Source organism: Aquarana catesbeiana, linkage group LG09 (genome assembly GCF_042186555.1).
Source record: "Aquarana catesbeiana isolate 2022-GZ linkage group LG09, ASM4218655v1, whole genome shotgun sequence".
In the NCBI taxonomy this organism is placed as follows: domain Eukaryota; kingdom Metazoa; phylum Chordata; class Amphibia; order Anura; family Ranidae; genus Aquarana; species Aquarana catesbeiana.
This window is the reverse complement of record NC_133332.1, coordinates 13,618,464-13,633,320: the sequence shown is the minus strand read 5'-3', so window position 1 is coordinate 13,633,320 and position 14,857 is coordinate 13,618,464. Positions and strand designations below refer to the sequence as shown.

The 14,857-nt window shown below is 42.2% G+C and overlaps 1 protein-coding gene across 2 annotated transcripts in view; it reads left to right on the top strand.

Annotated features, from left to right (window-relative positions):
* The window catches only part of KLHL4 (kelch like family member 4), a 268,730-nt gene that overhangs the window by 250,594 nt on the left and 3,279 nt on the right, over positions 1 to 14,857 (top strand). The window lies entirely within an intron of this gene.

The window sequence follows — 14,857 nt, the reverse complement described above, 5'->3', positions numbered from 1 at the left end:
GCAGAGCAAATTTGACTTTTCTGCTATGGACCTGTTTATTGGACATTATCTTAAGATAACAAAGTACTACATATATTGTTTTTTTAAATTTTTTTTAGAGCAAACAAATATTTCTTTTGATGAAATTGCCATACAAAAATGATTTTATTTTTTATGCAATCCATAGACAAACATAACAAAACTAAAATAACACACTTTATCTTGGTTAGCTTAAAAAATTGTGTATGTATATATATATATATAAACCAATACCGACATTGGCTCCGATACCAAGAATTTGCATGAGTATCGGTACTTGCACAAATGGTCCCGATACCTAAACCGATACTTTGTGGTGCGATTTGCGTCAATACAAAATGAATGGTCACAAATCGCACTGCAAAGATTCGCATGCAATTTGAACAGGAATGCGGTGCGATTCCTGTCCGAATTGCATGGGGTTTCCCCCACAGCTCCTGCATGTGTGTATAGAAAGGGAAGCACCATCTAGTGGGTAGTTTATTAAAAATGTTTTAACTCACTTTAAAGGGTTACTAAACCCTCGTTAAAAAAAACCAAAAAAAAACCCAAACATGACATGCTTACCTCCGCTGTGCAGTTGGTTGTGCACAGAGTGGCCCCGATCCTCCTCTTCTGGGGTCCCTCAGTGGCCCTCTGATGTCTCCTTCTCTTCTCGAGTGCCCTGTCGGAGAAGCACTCGCCTTCGGGACACCCATGCGGGCGCGCTCCCGTGTCCTGCAGCCGCGTCTATTGACACAGACAGCATGACTCGGCCCCGCCCCCCTGGCGCCCACAAAATTGGATTTGATTGGCAGGAGCGGGAGCCAATGGCTGCGCTGCTATCATTCTATACAATTAGGACACGAGACACCGGCTAGAGCTGGTGTGCTCGTCCCCGGGGCGAGAAAGAACGGGTTCAGGTAAGTAAAATGGGGGGTCTGGGGGGGCTGCTGCACGGTCCCACTGATGATAGCAAATCACCGCCACTGGAGATGCTCACAGGGCTGGAGGAAATGTAGAGGCGGTCCGCCTCCAAGTTGACATTACTTCCGCCCTATATATACAGGGTTTCCAGAACTTCTCCTCCAGCCCTGTGAGCACCTCCAGCGGCTGTCATTTTCTATCATCGGCGGGACCGGGACACCTATGCAGATTTTGCATTTGACCAGACATGTACTTAATGTGAGTTAAAACATTTTTAACAAACTGCCCACTAGATGGCGCTGCGCTTCCTATACACGTACACACAGGAGTGGTGGGGGGAAATCACATGCGATTCATACAGGAATCACACCGCATTCCTGTTCAAATCGCATTCGATTCTTTGCAGTGCGATTTGCGCCCATTTATTTTGTATTGGCGTAAATTGCACCGCAAGGAATCGGTACTCATACTCGCCGAAAAAACCCAGTATCAGTGCAACCCTAATACAAAGTATTCATTTTATTCTATAATCTGTCCCATTTAAAAGGACAATAAAATTACAATTCTTATAGAAACCATTGCAAAGTATTCACAAATAAACCAAAGGCTTTTTTTTTTTCAATTTTGTGCTTTGTTTAAACTGACAGAGGAAAAAAAAAAAAAACAATAATATGAAAAAAGTGTACATTAATTAGTTAGAAAAATAAAAGAATAATAAAAAAAAAATAAAAAATAAATCAGTAGTAAAATAATAGTTCAGAGTAAAAGGGGAAAAAAATATTTAATTAGGGTTGATTATGGAAGCTAAGTGTTAATAAGCAGTTAAATAGGAATACTTAAAAAAATAAATAAAAATGTTTTACTTGTTAGGTCGCTTTAAATGATATCATATGAAGATCAAAGCTTTTTCCTTTGCCTTGCAGAGAAATGAAACAAATACAAAAGTAACAATGTTCCTTTGTATCTTTCTATCTCATCCTGATCAATGTTTATTAACAATGTTACTTTATAAACATTGATCAGACAAGAGATAGAGAGATACAAACAATGTTACTTTGTATCTCTCTATCTCCTGTCTGATCAATGTTTATAAACAATGTTACTTTTTATCTCTCCAGCCCAGTTCACACTGCTCCGACTTTAAGAGCACATTCGCTATAAACAAAAAAAACCCTGACTATTTTGGTTTGTGCAAAAATTATAGCATCTACAAACTATTGGATTGCTTTAGGGACTTTTTTTTTTTTTTATGATTTTATTTTTAGTAAAGATTTTCACATTACAAATACAGCACAGTAGGCTCAATGAGAGCTAAAATGAATCGACCAAGAAATGAAAAAACAAACAAAATGAAAAAATGGTTACAGGTATCCAGGGCAAAAATAGATGTGTATCCATGGAAAAAGCTGTATAACACAGACCAGTTAAGGGAGATAACAATATTTCTCTAGATTACAGCTGGTAGTATATAGCAATTTTGAACAACATAAAAATGTATACCATGGGGTGAGGGGATAGTAATCTGCCTGGCATCCAAGAGTCATCATGGGAAATGGAAATATGAAGGGGAGCTATATAAGGGAGGTGCGGGGATGGGAGGATAAATGGGAACCAGATATGGACAGGAGGAGGAACCATACTCAGATTTGTCCCATAACTCCCAGACCCCATCGAACCTGTCAACAACATCCTCCACCATTGCCGTCATGTTCTACATTCTGCAAATTTTGGCGATGACATTGAGAAGCTGTTCCTGAGAGGCAGGGGTGGGGGTCAACCAGCACATCCAAGAGTCATCAAGGGAAGTGGAAATATGAAGGGGAGCTATATCAGGGAGGGGCGGGGATGGGAAGATAAATGGGAACCAGATAGGGTCAGGAGGAGGAACCATACTCAGATTTGTCCCATAACTCCCAGACCCCATCGAACCTGTTAATAGGATCCTCCACCAATGTCGTCATGTGCTCCTCTCTGCGAATTTCGGTAAAGACATTGAGAAGCTGTTCCTGAGAGGGAGGGGTGGGGGGTCAACCAGCACATTGGAACTCTATTAGCTGCTAATAAAATGTATAAGGCTAGTTTGTTTGATTTTTTTCCATAAGCCTGGGAAGGGGAGGCCAAGGAGGAGATGTAGTGTGTCCAATGGGAGGGGAGACTCAAATAGTCGTTGGAGCAGGGACATCACCATGGACCAGAAAGGTGTTATTAACTCACATTTCCAGAATATATGGTAGTGAGTGTGAAGGTCATCTGAAAGTGGGGGTAAGTCCTGAAGTATTTGGTAAATGGCAGAGATTAATCGCATTTGATGGGGGCCTTGGGAGCAGATGAGTTCAAAGGTCGTTGGTTTAGATAAATTAAGGGTAGGGCAGAGAGCTGACAGATAATGACTTATTTGGAGGTAAGAGTAGTGCAAATTTTTGGGGAGCTGGTATTTAGACTGAAGGTTAGTGAAGGTTTGGAATTTACGGGTGGCTGGGTGGATGAAATGGCGGGGTTGAAACAGGCCAGCCTGCACCTAGGGGGCCATACGGGAGTGGGATAGGCTGTCTGAGAGCAGTGGGTTGAAGAGTACATTAGATAATGGGGGCATAGCGAAGAGAGAATTTGTTGAAACAAATGCACCAGAACTTTAGTGTGAAAAGCATAGAATTTAAACATAAGCTATGGAGTTTGGGGTCCTGAATCAGGGTGGGCGACCAGACAAGGGAGTAGGGGGGTGTGGGGAAATAACAAGCCCATCTCAATTTCCGCCCATCTGTTCGGAGCTACTTGGCTGGACCAAGAGACCACTGCCTAAAGGTGGGATGCTAAATAGTATTTATAAAAATCCGGGGCCCCCAGACTCCCCCTATGCCTAGGGGAGAAGATCACAGAGCTTGCTACCCTATGGGCCTTGTCATTCCAAAAGGAAATTAAGGAACCAACGTTTGACTGATTTTAATTGTGACATGGGGATGGATAGGGATTGGTAGGGTCTCAAAGAAATATTGATCCTACCTATCCAAGATATCGGGAGTGGGTTCCAACGCTTTAGCATGTCACTGATTTCTTTAAACAGGGAAACATAGTTGGGGTGATTTGCACACCTAGGTGTTTGAGGGAGGAGGAGCACCAGTGGTATGGGAACGAGTGTTGTAACAAATTCAGTTCTACAGATGGGATATGAAGAGGCAGTGCCTCTGTTTTAGAGGTATTGATTTTATACTTGGACAGATCGCTGAATCTTGAAAGTAGGGTGTGTAAAGATGGGTGAGAAATATGTGGGTTAGTGAGAGTCAATAGAATGTCATCCGCAAATAAAGATGATTTATATTCCCTTTGGCACATGGGTATACCTCGGATGTCAGGGTGGAACCGGATAGCCTCTGCTCGGGGTTCTAGACAAAGGATAAAAAGTAACAGGGAGAGAGGGCAGCCTTGTCTGGTGCCGTTAGTCACTGGGAATGTCTGGGATAAAAAGGAGGCCATTCAGACCTGGGATTAAGGGTTGGAGTAAAGGTTGCATAGAGCAGATATTAAAGGGCCTCGGAATCCAAATTTGGTTAGGGTCGCGAACATGTAGGGCCAGCTCAATCTGTCAAATGCTTTCTGAGCGTCTAAGCTGAGAACTATGGTAGGTCTGCGTACTCTTTTTAACATGTCTATGAGGTCTATGGTGCGGCTAGTATTGTCTCCCACGTGTCTGGTAGGGACGAAACCCACTTGGTCCTTGACGATCAATTTTGTCAGAATTGGGATAAACAGTTGGCCAGGATTTTTGTAAAGATTTTGTAGTCAGTTTTTAAAAGAGCTATTGGTCTATAATTGTCTGGAAGGGATGGGTCTTTGCCCAGGTTGGGTATGATCGAGATGAAGAAATGTGGAAATGTGTGATGTTGGAGCTTACCTTGTAAAAGGGAGTTATATAGAGACAGTAAGTGGGACGTTAAGGTCGAAGAGAATGTCTTATAGTAAGAATAAGGAAGGCCGTCTGGTCCAGGCAATTTTCGGGAGGGTAGATGCTTGATAGTGTTGATCAGTTCATCTTCAGTAATGGGGGGTGTTTAATATTAATAAGTCTGTCTTGCTCAGCTTAGGTAGCTGGATACTGTCCAAGAAGGTCTCAAATGACTCTTGATCAAATGGGGGATAGAGGGCGGGGGTTAATATAGAAGTCGCCAAAGACCCGGGTCATAGCCTGTGGGCAATGAGTAGGCCATATGATTGTTTCAAATGGTCAGGAAAGGATTGAAAGGGTCTAGGGTTGAGTCTGGAGACTAACATGCTGTGAGGCTTATTGGAGAACTCATAGAATCTCGGACAATGTCAAAAGATTTTATCTGATTTCTCAGCAAGGTCACTGCCCTCAGGCCACCGTGGGAGAAAGCACCAGAGCGCATTCAGCAGTTAGCAGTTTAGCTACTAAAGAGGAATTTAAAGGGTCTGTATCTTCCTTCCTATGGGAGCTTACAGAAATACATTGCCCTCTAAAAAAAAACGTATGAGCCTCCCAAAGGGTGCACGAACTGGAAACAGAACTTGTGTTGAGTTGAAAATATTCGGTTAGTGCCGAGAGAAGTTTACATTTGGTTTCAGGGTGGTTCAGTAAAGATTTATTGAGTCCCCAATGGCACGTCTTGGGGTAAGCAATGGAGAGGGAAAGATCTAGGGTTAGGGGGGCATGGTTTGACCAAGGGATAGGGCCTAGGTCAGAGGATACCGTGTTAGGCAGAAGGGAGGCAGCTACGAAGAAATAGTCAAACCTAGAGAACATTTTGTTGGGGGGAGGAGTAGAACAAAAACTGTTTGCTGGTGGAGTGTTTTCTTCTCCAGTCGTCAAAGAGGTGATGAGCTTGTATCAATTGAGGGAAGGAGGATGCCAGAGATCGCATTGGGAGAGGTAGCTTATGTCACGGATTCCACTCGCCCACGGCGACTAACTAACCGGGACGTACGTTCCGTGACCGGGGTATATGAGGAACTAAGGGAATAAAGGGGAACTTATACTGAGCATGTAAGACTGGCTGTGGTACTTTCACAGCCTGCACTACCTTTGGCCACCACTAGAGGGAGACTCCACTCCAATCCAGCTAGCTGACCACACACAGGCAGATACAAATCTTACATACAATCTGGTGCACTCTAAGGGTTGAGGAGCAATCTAGCAATTACTACACACTTCTAGGGTTCCTCCAGCTATCCTGCAAGCTTGAACCCCTGTGTTAATCACTCTTCCCACTGTCCCCACACCCACACACCAGACACACAATAAACGATAGCCTGCCACCACCCAACAGTTTATCCGCAGACTGGTCTGCTGAGCCACCAAACACACAGATCTCCGTCTGGCAGATCTGTTAGCTTACAATCTGCATGCAATCTGCCAACACACAGTGCAATTGCATACCGATTGGCACGTAACTTAGACCGAGTACTTAGGCACTAAAATACAACAACCTCTCCAGAGATATGAGTCCTAGCTTAGTACACAGAAGTCACTTATTAATTTGATCATTTAATATCCCGAAAGTGGGCAGTACATATAAGATATACAAAGAAAAAGGATTTACCAAAAAAAAATAAAAAAAATGCAGAAAGACACATGATTTGGCAATTTGCTATGAAAATAAAAAGGGGTAAAAACTGAAATAAACTTTACCCAAGTCTATCTTGTAGAAGCATACTGGAACATGTGGGAACTCCCCAGTTTCGAACTGGCTTCGTGGAAGAACAATGTCCATAGTTCAGGCTACCCAATTTATTGAAATATGGATGTGGGCTGGACTTTAGCCCTTGGCCAATCAACCCTGGGGGGTGTTCCTGTCTCAGCCCACAGAACGTTTGTGTTCTGAAATGACCAGAGTCAAATTGGCCCAGAACGGCGCTGATTGCTGGGTCATGGATAGGATTTCCGATACCAGCGCATCATGCCGATCGCAACAGTACCAATCACTGCCTGCCTGCTGCAATTAGGCGCCATATAACAGTTTTGTGTGGTTCTCCAGGATTCCACACCTGCTAAACCTACAGAGTCACATGTACACGTAACCCATCACGTGTACGATCAAAAGGAATTATTTTCATCTCTCTGATGCTAATATTTTAGCTTTTATGAGAGATAAACTAGGTTCCTTAGATCTGTTGGTATTAATCAAAGTTTACAGACTGTCCGGAGCCTTGGGAATGCCCCCTGTGGATAAATGTAGCCAAAATGACTAGCAATTTTCTTTGAGGCCTCAGGATGGTGGCAATCTGTTTACTCTAATGGGAATTTTTATTGGCATCTAGGTGTCACTTCGATCCTAGAAAAAACTATTGCTGTCCTTTTTCAAATGCTAATGAAAGAACATATGTGCATGACTGACATTGAATACCATATTTTTAATAACCCAGAATTAAACTACATCTACAATTATTATTATTATTATTATTAATATTATTATTATTACAATTACATTACTTCTACAGATCACACCACGTCTTGTTAAGGCAAAACTATCCTACGCTTACATTTTCGTCACAGCTTAGTTTGGAATAGGGGTCTCCTATCTCTCATAAGAGAAAGGATAGCATTGAAGTTGCCCCCCAACCGTGAAGGGCCTAGAGTAGCATTTCAACAAATCAAATGTTTCAGTGAGGAATTTAAGCTGACCCGAATTAGGAGCATAAACATTCATAAGGGTAAGAGGACTAGACATAAACATACATTGCAGTATTATGTACCGACCATGCGGGTGCAAGTGGGAGGACTGAATCTGGAGAGGACAGGAGCGCCTGACAAGTACCGCAACTCCAGCCTTGCCATATGAGTCCGATGCCATATATGATACTGGGAAGTGTTTGGAAGCAAAATTCTTTCTTTTGATCAAAACTTTTTTATTGTTGAGTTGCTCTTACAATACATACATTGACTGTATCTAATAGGTAAAGATAACATGCTGAACAGAATGTCCCAAACATAGGTGAGTATTGAGCAATTGCAGGAGATATTACAGAACTAAACCAGTTACTAGCACAAGTGACCAGATGTTAAGTCTCTATAGTAAAAAAAAAAAAAAAAAGTCTCTATAGTAGACACTTCATCAGCCGATGGATATTACGGAGTCTAGTGCTTTTTAGTGAAACGTAACATAACCTGTGTTTCCTACCTCTCTTTTCTCCTTCCCTCCCTCCCCATCCCCCCTCCCCCCTCCCTTGTATTCTCAGTGGGTCACTATCACAGGAGGCTGTCCATCACCAACTGCGGTGGGGCAAGGTTGGGATCCTCCAGCCAAGGTTGCCAAATAAGATCAAACTTTCGCACAGCGTTCCTGCGACGGTAAGCCAGGTGTTCCCTAAGAAGAAGGGAGTTGACATAATTGATCCATTGTTTCCCTGTGGGGACCGTAGGTGCCATCCAGTAGCGAGCTATGAGTTTTATAGCCAGATATAACAGTCTGGTGATCATGTAGTACATACCCTTTGGATACATCTCTACATCGATTGCCCCTAGTAGGTACACCAGGGGGGTCAGGGGTACCATTATCTGAACAAATTTGGAGATATATAACGAGATGCCTCCATCTAGTAACGGTAGAGTTTCAAGCATCTCCAAATCAGGTCTATAAAATCACGCTGGTGTACCTTGCATTTTGGGCATAGGGGAGAATCTCTCCGGTCCCAGCCATGAAGTTGTACAGGCGTCCGATAAGCTCTGTGCAGAATAAACAGTTGCAAGAGCTTATGGGAGGCCGAAACTGAGACTGCAGGTATCGATTCCAAGGCCATGTCCCACTGATCCCCATCTATTTCACCAATATAATTCACCCACCAGGCCTTACATTTTAAGAAAGCATGATCCTGGATAGAGGATATCATGGAAGTGAATTTTAATGAACCTCTGGCTCGGAAGTGTGTCTCCTGAATCAGGATCACGTCCGTGCCGGAGGCCCTGAATTCCTTCAGAGCCAGCCATCGTTAATGGATGGCGTTCAAACCCTTATTATAGGACAATATCTTTAGAGCCATAAGTGGGGTAAATTAGTAAGCCAGAGTACCCTTAATGCATTGGGTAATCCCCCTATGGTATGGGAACAAAGCAGTAGCCTTGTAACTAGTAATACAGCATACTGTAACCTGGAAGGCAAGAGATATACAACTTCAATGAGAATAAAAAAGAAAAAGTAAAAAATTGAAAAACAAAAAGGGTCCTCAGAAAAAAAAAAACTAGGTAGAGTTCAGTAGCGTGTTAACAAGCAGGCCAGGGCGGCCAAAGAGGTAAAACAGGAACAACAGTAGCAGGCCTGAGAAGCAAAGGCATCTCAGGGGTCCCCGACTGCAGTCAGAGGACAGTAGGGGGAGCAAGGCAGTCTCCAGTGAGGGTGAGGTAAGCTTTGGCTTGAGCAAGCAAGGGTCTCCCTATAAACCTTCTATGAGTTATCTAGAAACAAAACCAAACAGCTCAAGGCATCTAAGTGGGAGAAAACATAAAAGAATCAGCGATCAAAAATCAAACCCGTATAAGGGGTGACAGGGGGTAGGAACCCCAAGAGAAGAATCATGGAGAGCATCTCACAGGTGGTCAGGTTGGTAGTCGGGAGCATTGGGGGCATTGTGGCACAGAGTAAGCTTTCGCTCCTCTTCCTCTCACCGGGTTACAGATCCGAGAGGGGGCCGTGGGGGCCTGGGGAGTGGTGGGAATTGGCTGACCATCTTCCGTTGGTAGTGGTGGCAGGCCCAGATTCTTAAGAAGAGAGTCCCCTTCTTGCAGGTCTCGGATGATGTTTTGAACTCCATCCTTCATGACGGAGAGATGGAACTAGAAGCCCCAGTAGTAAGGAATCTTGTGTTGTTGGAGTAATAGGCCGTAAAGAGTGTCTTTTTTTGAGTGATCGGGGAGAGGTCGCTAAAAATTTGGATTCTGTCCCCCTTGTAATCAATGTGGGATCTGTTGCGGGCTACCAGAGTGAGAGCTTCGTCTAGCACCCGCCGGGGGTTTAGGGATCTGTGGGCACATTCCAGTCGATATCAGCAATGTCTGGAGCAAGACTATTGAACAGGCCCAGGAGGAATGATCTGATATTGTTATCAGACACTTTTTCTGACATGCCACGTATCCTGAGATTTTGGCGCCTCTCTCTGTTTTCCAGATCCTCCTGCTGGAGTTGTAGTTGAGAAACAGAATGCTTAAGGGACACATTTTCCTCTTCTAAAGCTTGCAGATAGTGAAGAGTCTCATCAAATTTTGTCTCAAGTGTGGCTGTACGCCCCCCCAAGCTGATCTATTTCGACCCTCAGTTCCCTGGAGATGTTCCCCACTTCCTGAGCTATGCCCCTAGTGAGTTGTTGTGCCAGGGCCTGGAGCTTGATGTCCAGCAACTCAGGGGTTAATAAATGTTGGTTGGTTGAGGGTTGCTGCAGGGGGGTGTTGACTGTGGTGGGGCCTGGCTGTGAGTCATTCTCCGGCATTAGGGTGCGGAAGTAATCTTCCGGTTCCCCTTGTGTAATTGAGACTGGGGATTGAAGCCTGGTGAGGTAGCGGTCTCCATAGTGACCGTAGACCGCGGCACTGGAAAGGACCGGTAATGTTCTCTCTGGTCTCTGTATTTGACCATGAGGTGCCTGGAGGTCTTAGGAGCTGATGTGGCTTACTCCTGTGGCAATCGGTGGCAAATGAAGCTATGCAGAGGCGATGGAGGGTGGCGCGGGTTCCGGAGCTCACAGGTTACACATCCGCCATCACAGAGAGCCCCCTTTTTGTTTTTTTAAATATTTTTATTAGTAATTGGGGCGATCAGGGATTTTTAGCGGGACTGCGACATTGCGGCAGACAAATCTGACACTTAAGGCCCGTACACACGATCCGAAAATCGGATGGAAAAATTCGTACGACGAGCTATCTGCCGATTTTTGAATTGTTCGTTAGTACGTTGCTTTCGACAGCAGATTTCACTTTTGCATCAAACAAAAGCTGGGCATGCGGACTAAAAAAATTTTTTTTGCGGATGTGAACTCAACGTCTAAATTTTCATTTCATTAGTACGGTTTTCGTACGTAAAAAAAAAAAAGACTTCCGAATTTTCTAATTTACACATTTATTCCAAATAACAAATTTAGATCATAACAAATGACCCAAAAAAACAAACAAACAAACAAATGAAACGAAAACGGACACATTTTTTTGGCAGTGCACATGTCTAATAAACAGACTAAAACATGGCCCATAGGGGGAGTGAGAACTAAACTGGCTGATATGGTAATGTAAAAAGTTCAAAGAAAATATACAGTAAGTTATTGAGGCAAAGTTTTGGATGCCCGCGGGCAACAGCCTGCTTTCTAAAATGCAAAATGATTCCATGTGGAGATCTGGAAAATGTAGTTGATGGCTTTAAAGTGGAACAGAAAAGAAAAGTAAAAAAAATAAATAAATAAAAAAATAAAAAAGAGAGAAAAGAGAGAAAAAAAAAGTGGAACTGTCATTGAAGCTGTCAGCACCTTAAAGTATAACTAAAGGCATTTTTTTTGTGTGTGGATAGAGTGGAGATGGATTAGACCCCCTGCCAGGTTTTTATTGCTGTCTATGCCCCCATTAGGAAGATTCACCCCCCTCTTGTTTGTCCCGTTCCCATCGAAAGTGAAATAAAATCTTAGAATTTAGGTTGTCACCAGCACAGGAATAGAAGGAGAAATCTTCCAATGGGGCACCATTTCTGGTTACACCCTGGGATTCCCTCACTTTAGAGGGATATCCTCACATTTCCTGTTTTGGCTATGGGACAGGAAGTAAAGGGAAATCTCCACTATGGGACACAGATGGCAAAAATAAAAATAAAAACAGAAAATCAAAAGAGGTTAAAACCCTCCCTTCATCCAAAACAAAGAATAAAAAAAAAATTTGCCTTTAGCTACACTTTAACCACTTAAAGACCATCCGCCGCAGTCGTACTGCAGCAGGTTGGCTCTATTACGCGAATCGCCGTCATTGTATGTCATTTCGTGTAATGCATCTAGCGGGCAGGAGCGCGGCGTGGCCCCCCGGAGCCCGTGCGCGTGGCCAGTGGGCGCGATGTCCGCCGGCCACCCGTAATCATTCCACACAGAGGCAGAATGGGGATCTGTCAGTGTAAACACGGCGAATCTCAGTTCTGACAAGGGAGTACTGTCAGAAACCATGAAATCAGGCCGAGACAGAAGTACAGTTAAATCACAGTTGTTTAATAATAAAAGTAAAAAGAACAAACGTAGTCAAAACATAGCCAAAGTCAGTAACCGGAACGGATAGTCAGCCAAGCCAGAAGTCAGGGATCAATGTAGTGGAACAGCAAGCAGGATCTGGAGCCAGAAGGGATGTCAGCAAAGCAAGTCTTCAACAGGATCGCAGGAGATTGTCTCTGTGATGTTGACCAAGGCGAAGGCAGAGCTCATCTGGACTGGACGGCTTAAGTAGGCAGGACTGACGAGCAGGATATCATCAACAGCTGAGTAACTGTGGAGAGAGATGGGAGCTGGCAATTAGCCGAGAGCTGAGCGGCCATCTCAGAGAAGGAAGGGCTGAGCCCAGCTCTGACAAGTACAGAGTGATTGTCTGTTCCTTGTGATTAGGAACAGCGATCTCTCTCCTCCTCCAGTCAGTCCCCCCCCCACAGTTAGCAACACCTCCCTAGGACACACCTAACCCCTTGATCGCCCCCTAGTGTTAACCCCTTCCCTGTCAGTGACATTTATACAGTAATCAGTGCATTTTTATAGCACCGATCGCTCTATAAACGTCACTGGTCCCCAAAAAAGTGCCAAAAGTGTCCGATCTGTCTGTCAATGTCGCAGCCCCGCTAAAAGATCGCATATCTCCGTTATTACTAGTAAAAAATAAAAAAAATTAAAAGGCCATAAATCTATTTCCTATTTTGTATACGCTATAAGTTTTGCGCAAACCAATCAATTTACACTTATTGCGATTTTTTTTTTTTTTTTTTTTTTACCAAAAACTTGTAGAAGAATACATATCGGCCTAAACTGAGGAAAAAATTTGTTTCTTTATATATTTTTTTTATTATAGCAAAAAGTAAAATTTTTTTTTTTTTATTTCAAAGTTATCGTTTTTTTTTTTTTTTTTTAGTTTATAGCGCAAAAAATAAAAACCGCAGAGATGATCAAATACTTTCAAAAGAAAGTTCTATTTGTGGGGAAAAAAGGACGTCAATTTTGTTTGGGTAAAGCGTCGCACGAACGCGCAATTGTCAGTTTAAGCGACGCAGGGCCCTACCGCAAAAAAAAGGCCTGGTCATTAAGGGGGTAGATCCTTCCAGTCCTTAAGTGGTTAAAGTGGTAGTAAACCACAGCATTAAAAAAAAAAAAAATTCCCCGCAAGGTTATCTGGCACGGAGCTCTGAAGGTCTGGCACGGTATGGCGTGACGTCACCGTCTGCTTCCAGTGTGAGCATCTCCTAAACATTGCAAGTTGTTCGCTGTACCCACAGACGAGCCTTATTATAGGCTTTACCTGTCGGTACAAGTCCAAAAAAAGGAAGTTTACCACGACTTTATCCGAACGCAGAACCACATTGTTCCTAGAACATAGTGAAAATATTTGCATATATCACCCTCTAGTGGCCAAATAGAATAATGCCAGTGTATAAGACGTTCAAGTTATAACATATGATTTTATGCAATAATAATCTAAATAAATACAATAATAAACATAATAATACTATTAATACCAACAATAATAATATGATTTTTTTTTCAAATTGGAAAATAAGTACATAACACACCAACTGTCACAGACCTTTGATAATTACAAAGGCAGAGCTGTATTCTTTTTATATAATCTACAGGGTGAGCTGTCAGACAAGCCCAGGTCCTGCTCAGCATTCATTTATAAAATGAAATCTCTTTTTGTACCTTGCATTCAAAAATTAACTATTATGTGGAAAAAAAAACACTAAAAAAACAAAAAAAAAAAACAAAAAAAGAAAAGCAATCCCCTTAATTACCCTTAATTAACTTTAAGAGTTTTTTTTTTTACTTATCTCCTTCTTCCCTTAGAAGCCCTTTTTTATTTTTTCTGTGCCAGTAACATGATTTTTAGAAAAAGAGACAGATCACAGAATAAAAATGTTTGTTACATGTAATTATATTTAATTAACCCCGTCATACGTTTCTTCCCTTAAAAGCTTTTTTCTTTTTTTAAATGTTTTTGTGCCAGTAACATGATTTTAGTAAAAGGGACAAATCACAGAACAAAAATTGTAGCTAAATGTATATATGTTTTTTTTTTTTTTTAACCCTAAAACATGTACATTTTTTTTTATTAACTCCTTCATTCCATCCCTTAGATTATATACTGTATATATTTTTCCTGTTTGTATATAGTTTATCAAATCTGTATTCATTTTGGTAACCCTGAATTAAGGCACTTGGGGGGGGGGTTGCCCTTTGGCCTCCTTGCCTTGAGTACTAGAGGACCTTGTCCCAGTACCACTTGTACCCAGTAACAGTACCACTGCCCTGGCAGGATGCCCAGGAATTTATTTAATAGACACTCCAGTTTTAAAAACACTGAAAGCCTTTTAAATGACAATAACAAGTAATGGCTTATATACCATGTTATTGATTAGGATTACATATTACTAAAATAAATCTCTTAATACAAGCTAAACAGAAAATACAGTGTGTGTATATATATATATATAATAAAATAATAATATTATACAGTATCTCACAAAAGTGAGTACACCCCTCACATTTTTGTAAATATTTTCTTCTATCTTTTCATGTGACAACACTGAAGAAATGACACTTTGCTACAATGTAAAGTAGTGAGTGTACAGCTTGTATAACAGTGTAAATTTGCTGTCCCCTCAAAATAACTCAACACACAGCCATTAATGTCTAAACCGCTGGCTACAAAAGTGAGTGAAAAGATAGAAGAAAATATTTACAAAAATGTGAGGGGTGTACTGACTGAGTACAA